This window comes from Urocampus carinirostris, chromosome 8, assembly GCF_059441175.1.
Source record: "Urocampus carinirostris isolate Australia breed hairy pipefish chromosome 8, RoL_Ucar_1.0, whole genome shotgun sequence".
Taxonomy (NCBI): domain Eukaryota; kingdom Metazoa; phylum Chordata; class Actinopteri; order Syngnathiformes; family Syngnathidae; genus Urocampus; species Urocampus carinirostris.
The window spans coordinates 20884331-20892376 of NC_142356.1; positions in this window are offsets into that span (position 1 = coordinate 20884331).

Genomic DNA, 8046 nt, shown 5'->3' on the forward strand with positions numbered 1-8046 from the left:
GCATAGATTTTTTTGTAAGAAATACACTAGAAATCATCCAGACCAAACGTTTTATCTGGATTTTGCAAAGTTCCGAATAAACCAAATCCGGATAACTGAGGTTTACTGTAGTTACTTTTACTGTAGAGTAATTCAGTTACTAACTTTGTTACTACTTCTTTTAAAAAGTAACTATATCTAATTACTTTTTTGAAGTAGCGTGCCCAACACTGGTTATTTCTCACAAGATTTTATCATCTGGTACCGCAACCACAGCCCTTGAGTGGAAGATTGCGCTAAATGGAATATACTCTTTTTAGATACAGTGGGGCCAATAAGTAATCAATTGTGAAAGTTCTGCCACTTGAAAATATTAGAGAGGCCTGTAATTGTCAACATGGGTAAACCTTAACCATGAGACAGAATGTGGGGGGGGGGAGGGGGGGGGGGGGACTGACAATCACATCATTTGATTTTCTATCTATCTCCTCAGGCCAAATCCCCCTCGTGGGAAGTGGCTAGAGTCAAGAACACACTCACATTCACCAAAGATTCATTCCACTTCGCTTCTGCCAACTTGACACCGAACATTAAGCCCACAGCACAACAGGAGGGCGAGTTGCTGTCCCATGCAACTCTTCATCAGCAGAAATGCTTCTTACGAAACCACTCCTTTGTTGCCCTGGCTGTGTGTTTGGGATCGTTGTCATGCTGAATGACCCCACAATGTTTCATCTTGAATGTCCTTGCTGATGTAAGGAGATATTCACTCAAAATCTCTCAATACATGGCCCCATTTATTCTTTACACGGATCAACCGTCTTAGTCCCTATACAGAGAAATAGCCGCAAAGCATGATTTTTCCACCTCCATACTTTAGTGGGTATGGTGTTCTTCAGATATAATTCATATATTTCCTCCAAACACTGGAAACCTGTGTTTCAACCAAAATGTTCTATTTTGGTTTAATCCGACCATAACCCATTCTCTCAGTTCTCCTCTGCATCATCCAAAAGCTCTCTACTGAATCACAGAGGGCCTGGACATGTACTGGCTTCAGCAGGGGGACATGTCTGTCAGTGCAGGAATAGAGTCCCCAGTGGTGCATTGTGATAATGATAGTAGCCTTAATCACTGCGATCCCAGCTCTCTGTAGGTCATTCCCTCGGTTCACCCGTTTGTCTCTGGAATTTTTGCTTACCGTTCTTGTTATCATTTTGATGGCACAGTGAGAGATTTTGCATTGAGTCCCAGATCTAGGGAGATTATCAGTGGTCTTGTACGTCTTCCATTTTCTAATAATTGGTCCCAAAGTTGATTTCTTTACACCAAGCGTTTAACCTATTGCAGATTTAGTGTTCCCAGTCTGGTACAGGTCATCAATTTTGTCTCTGGTGTCCTTCCAAAGCTCTTCGGTCTTGGCCATAATAGAGTTTGGAGTGTGACCAGCTGAGGTTGTGGGCAGGAGCCTTTTATACAGTTAACAAATAGAGCCACGTTAAAGGAAGTCAGACCTCTTTGAAATCCAGAAATCTTGCTTGTCTGCAGGTGAAAAAAATACTTATTTACTACTACATTTGCAAAAAACAATTTTTAAAAATCAAACAATGTGTTTTTTTCTGTTTTTTTAACCCACATTATTTCTCACATGGTTGAAGATTACCCATGTTGACTATTACAGGGCTCTAAGCCTTCCAAGTAGGAAAACGTGCACAATTAGTGGTTGACTAAGTACATTTTTTGCCTCACTTGATGCATCATAGTGTGTTAACAAGACTTAGATACAGGAAAATAAAAGAATCTTACCAAGTATCAAATGAGGTGTCTGGAGCACAGTCGTCATTCTCCTTAATGGTGACATTACAATAACCGATAGGTTCTTCTTTGATGCACTTGTGAGATCTTGAGAAGTTTTTATCATCCGAGTTGTATTCATCGGTCAGCTTATGACTGCTGTTGCTCTTCAATTGGCCATTTTCAGGATCAAGATCTTAGAACAAAATAAACACCTTTAGATTTTTGCACGCATCACGGGAAGATACAGGTAAGAGAAACCTCTCCACAAGCATCTATCATGACTGTCAGTGGTAAGACTTAGGGCCACAGACACTAACACATAGTACCTTTTGAGTAGGCAGGTTCAGATGGCTCCAGCTTAATCTCCAGGAACTGCTCATTGATGGGTTCCTCCTTAGGTTCTGACTTCAATGCTTCCACTATATTACACAAAAAGGTGTCTTTATTGCACCAGGATTGGTATAAAACAAAATGAACGCAAGGGCCCATTCTCAGCTGCAAAGTGAACCTTTTTGGTCAAACATTGGAAAGATATTTTGAGGTGTGGTGAGATGGCACATGCTTATTGAAACAATCAAGCAACTGAACATTGATAATCTAATGAAAGTAGAATTAGTAGTGTATAACATTTATATAGTGTTTAACTGGACACTCAAAGACACTTTATGGATTAGTGTCTTCAGCCCCTCGGTCATTTCAATATTTACATTTTCACCAAAACTACATGATGTTTGGTAGCTTGAGAATTGTTTTTCTGGATTCGATACCCATCTGTATCATTTGAACAAAATGTACTTTTAAAATAGATTCTAGCCATCAACTAAATAAACACTTGAAAATAAACGATTATTTTGAAGGGTCATACCGGAACGATGTGTGTATAGCCCAGACTGAGAGGGTACTCCTGATAGCTCTTCAGTTAATGGGATACTCCCATGCACAGAGGCTATGATGAGTTCACAATTTGACTTGTTGCTTTTTGATGGCATGGGAGATTTTTCAGATGCCCTTGTCACACTGTCATACCTGAAACAAAAATATATTTTTGAATCAATGGCATTTGTTTGCATCCTCTATCCATTGAAAGAGAGCAAACCTTCAATTGAAAAAGTGACAAACTAGTATTACCAGCGGTATATTGTAAGGACTGATTCTATTTTAGGTTTTCCAAGCAGAGCACACGTATACACGTAGGGGGCAATGACGCTTCACATGACAAACTTTAACAAACTAATGCCAGCTAGTTTGTCATGAGGGGAAAAGAAATGTGATGGTAAAGTGTATCTAGTTAGACTGCCGGGAAACACGACAACAATGGCAAGCATTTTTTGCCCAGATTCAAACCCTTTTCAAACCTTAAAAACATAACATTAAAACTCTAGCATTTTTAAGGATTTCAAGCACTTGTACAAACTCTGTATGAGGGTCCCAAACTGATATTGATATCTGTTCAACTTCATCCCCCCCAAAAAACTTTTAAAAAAATCAGATCTTATCCAAAATATCTAATATTGGCACTATATATGTTTCAAATTGTGTACGTCATCTTACGTTTTTTTTGTATGTTTTATTTTAGAATAAAACCAAAAAAAGAACTATTTTGGGGTTAGACCGATCTCGTCATTGAGGATTGCTAATATCGTCGGGGTACACTAGTAAATGTTGTTCTCAACTGAGCATTTATTTGGAAAATAAAATAAACAAGTGTACTCAATTTATCTTTGTTTTTATTCGGCAATGCCGGTCTTGCTGTAAGTAAATAAGTGCTGCGTTCTGTTTATAAGGTGTATTATCGTGCAGCACAGTTCTGAGGTCATGAGATTGAACCTCCTGTGTGGAGTTTGCATGTTCTCCCCGTGCTTGCATGGGTTTCCTCCGGGCACGCCGGGTTCCTCCCACATTCCAAAAAACGTGCATGTCAAGGTTAATTAGCTGGTCCAAATTGTCCCTAGGTGTGAATGAGCGAGCGGGTTGTCTTTCTCTATGTGCCCTGCGATTGGCTGGCAACCAGTTCAGGGTGTCCCCTGCTTACTGCCCGAAGATAGCTGGGATGGGCTCCAGCACCCTGCAGATGATGGACGGATGTGGAATTGCAATCATTAATACGGGGAGCAATTGGCTGAGGTTGACGTGTTCTTTCTTTTAAACATTACGGTGATTACAATAAGTAAATCCCTGCAAATTAGCATCAATAGATAACATTCCTGGGTTTTGCAAACAACATACCGGTAACTAGAAATGTTTACATTCGGCTACACTAGTTATTACGATTTATAAGAAAGTAGAAAGCATTTGAGGCCTTGTGTTTTCATTTGGGAACAATGTACACAACGTTGTTATCAATGACAATAAATACAATTCTATTCTTAACAAACAAATAATCTTACCAGTCAAGTAGGAAGCAAGCGAGAGCGTTGTCGCTTTCTAGACCACATTGTCTTCTCAGGGCTCGCCATCTGATAAAAGCACTGCCAAGATAGATCCTTCTGTCGTTACGCAGTTTTCTGAGAAGAAGTTTTTTAGGATTGATGGGTGCCTTTACGCGTGTAGAGTGGTACACGTGGTCAGCCATTTCAGTTAGACGCTATCAGGGATGTTTACTTTTTTCCTCTTTCTTCTTCTTTTTTTGAGTTTAACGGCGGTTGGCATCCATCCCCTTGGTGCGGTGCCGCCCCCTATCATCACAGATCCCCGTCATAATTCCACTTCCCAAATTCTGTTAAACAAAAATGAAAAATTACACACTCCAATCACTCTCCCTTCGGAAACTCCCCACACAACCCAGTGTCACGTCTTCCCATCAGTTTTAACGTTTTGTTCAAGGCACAGTGTCCAATCCTTATCTTTGTCTCCACGCTTCTGCTTTCGCCTTTATCCCTTGCTGTCCTAACATTGCGTTGATTTTTTTTCAATTGTTGCGAAGTAACAGAATACATGTAACGGCGTTACGTTAATAGGTTCCATTCATCCATTATCTGCACTGCTTAGACTCAGTTGGGTCCCAGCTTTCTTCGGGCAGTGGCATACCTGTCAACCTGTACGTTTTTGCCGTACAAAGTACGTTTATTATGCATTTTAAGACGTGTACGACGTACAAGAAAATCTGTACGGAAAAACGCAAATATGTCAATTGTGGGTACCAACCCGGTATACACCGACTATCACGAAACGGCAAATGAATCAAGTCAAACGAGTTCACCGCGGAAGCCGCTATCTCGGTATCGTTTTTTTTCGTTGCAAACGAAACGAGCGGTGTGATGTAGTGAAAGTAAGTCCGTCTGGCGTCTGTTTTTAAGAGAACCGGCTTTTTCATCTCAACTCATTAAAGAGAGCCGGCTTTCAAACGGCTTACTTGCTTTGATGCATCATATTACAAATTATTATGTTGTATAAAGAAGTTAAGAAAAAAAGGAAGTATAAAAGGAGAAAATGAAAGACGACAGGTTTGTGGTTATCCCTTTAATCAGTGTTTTACCAACAATAATTCAATGCAGAAAATGAATTAATAATCCGAATATGAAAATGGTTTATTCTACTTAATTATCTCATCTCATCTCATTAGCCGTACCGCTTATCCTCATTAGGGTCGCGGGGGGGGGGGGGGGGGGCTGGAGCCCATCCCAGCCATCTTCGGGCAGTGGGCAGGGGACACCCTGAACTGGTTGCCAGCCAATCGCAGGGCACCTACTTAATTATATTTGCATGTATTTTCTCCTTCTTCAGTGAACGTCCAAGCTACTTCATTTTTGAACTTTTTTTATAATAAACCTCATTCATGTCAATCTTAATTCACAATATATATGATATAACGAAACACATGTACAATATGCCATGTTAAACCACATAAATAAACATGTTTGAAAAAAAAATATGGTGTAAGATTATTTTGTAAGGGAAAAATAGACAGTGGAAGTTGACAGGTATGCAGTGGGCAGGGGAAACCCTGAACTGGTTCCCAGCCAGTCGCAGGGCACACAAACACAGACAACTCACTCGCTCATACACACCTAGGTACAATTTAGACCGGCCAATTAACCTGACATGCATGTTTTTGTAATGTGGGAGTGCCGGAGTGCCCGCAGGAAACCCACACAAGTGCGGGGAGAACATGCAAACTCCACACAGTAAGGTTTGATCCCATGACCTCCCATTACCTCAGAACTAACCCTAACCACTTGTGCAGCGAGTTTCCTTTTGATAAGAGCGTGGAGCTGTTGGGCACTCATAAACTTCAGTGTGCTTGTTGTCATTGACTGTTTGTCGCGCCCATACCCCAGAAGAAGACAGTTGGCCTTACTGGTTAGGTCCCATAGACTTGATTTGATGTTATAATTCAGGGGTGGCAAACACGCGGCTCTAAAGCCGCATGCGGCTCTTAGCCAATAATTTTATATTTCTATATACTGTGGCTCTTTGCCTTGTTTCATATTTTTGTGTGTGTATTGAGGGTGGACACTTTCCTTGAAATCAATACAAGAACAATACTTGTTGTATTGTAAGGAGAGGAGTGTGTTATGGGAAATAATATGTTTTTAATTGTCTGTGTTTGTGTGTGTCTGTCTGTCATGGCAGGTCAGTACGTGGTGTGGCTCTTTGACTCTCGTAGTTAAAAAATTCGGCTCTTTGTGTCAAACTTGTTTGCCACCCCTGTTATAATGGGTCTACACTAATTGTGTTTGAAGCAGTGGACACAGGAATCTTTTATTTCACCATTTCCTTGTGATACTTCCGTTACCGCCCTCTAGCCAATCACAGTTTATGAAACCGGTGAGATTTCCCTAGGCCCGTTAGAAGGTGCTGGCTTGCCAACTCAGACTCGAATTGGCTAAACCAACAGGTTTGTCATCACTTATTTTGTTTCTCAGGGCTTGCAAAACTAATTGAGAAGGCCTCTGGGTAGATTTCTGACCCTGGCCGAGTAATGGCTAAAATGTGAATAATTAAATGCTTTAATATGAAAGCACACATCTGGAAGCAGCACAACCATGTATGAATGAAAGCAATGAAAGGAAGCTGACCGACAATTTGAATTTTTTTAACAAGTATCTACGGACAAAATTTTAAGATTAAGATTACATTATTCAGATATTTTTAAGCCAGCAGAGAAGGCTTTGCAGGCCCTGACAGCCCACCACTGGGAACATATAAGATTTTTTTTTTCATGGTCACATAATATTGGTGGGGACAAACCCATGATTCTTTGACATTAGTAGGGGACATGACACCTCTGTCCATGTCAAAACTACACCCCTTAGACTCTAAGGGGTGTCAAACTCATTTTAACTCGGGGGCCACACGATAGAACAAACATTCTGTCGGGCCGGCCGGACTAGTAGATTTAAGAGAAAGAAAAAGAGATAAAGAAATAAGAGAAAGAGGGAGGGAGCGTGAGAAACAAAAGATAAAAAGTCGTGAGAGAGGGGGGAAAGAAAGGGAGAGGAAGAAAGACACCCAAAGAGAAAAAGAAAGACAGAAGGAGAGAAAAGAGAAAAGAAAGTGTGAAGGGTATGAAGAGAGAAAGAGAAAAGAGAGAAAAGGAAAAAAGGAAGTTAGAGAAAAATGAGGTTAAAAGACACAGAGAGAGAAAGAGACAAAGAGAAAAAGAGAGACACAAAGAGTGAAAGAGACAGAGACAGAGAGTGGGAGAAAATGTGTGGAAGAGAGAGAGAGAGAGAGAGAGAGAGAGAGAGTGAGAGAGAGAGAGAGACAGAGAGAGAGACTGAGAGACAGAGAGAGAGAAATAAATACAAGTACAGTGTCTTTGTGAGAGGCACCTGGCTTTGGTAACATCAAGTTGACATATTTCAACCTGCAGCTTGTTTTTCTCTTGCGCTTTTCTGAGTGTTGTCTCACGGTCCGGATTCAATCCCTTAGCGGGCCTGATCTGGCCCGCGGGCCGCCTGATTGACACATGTGCCTTAGAGCCTTCAAAAAGACCCCCAGCCCTCCAGCTAACGCACACAATTTTTCGCCATTCATTTACCAGAATGTTTTTTTCCAACATTTGAACAATTGTATTAACACGTTTAACAGCAAATAAACAATGTGAGGTTTGAACAATTTTTTCTTGACACTTTTAACAGCAATTAAGCATATTCACAATTTCGTTATATCAAACAACATGACGTTTGATCATTTTTTTTGACATTTTTAAACAGCAATTAAAAGCATTCATAATTTCATTATATCATATCCCAACAATATGAGTTTTTATCGACAATTTTAACAGCAATTAAATACTTTCACAATTTCATTATACCATATTCTAAC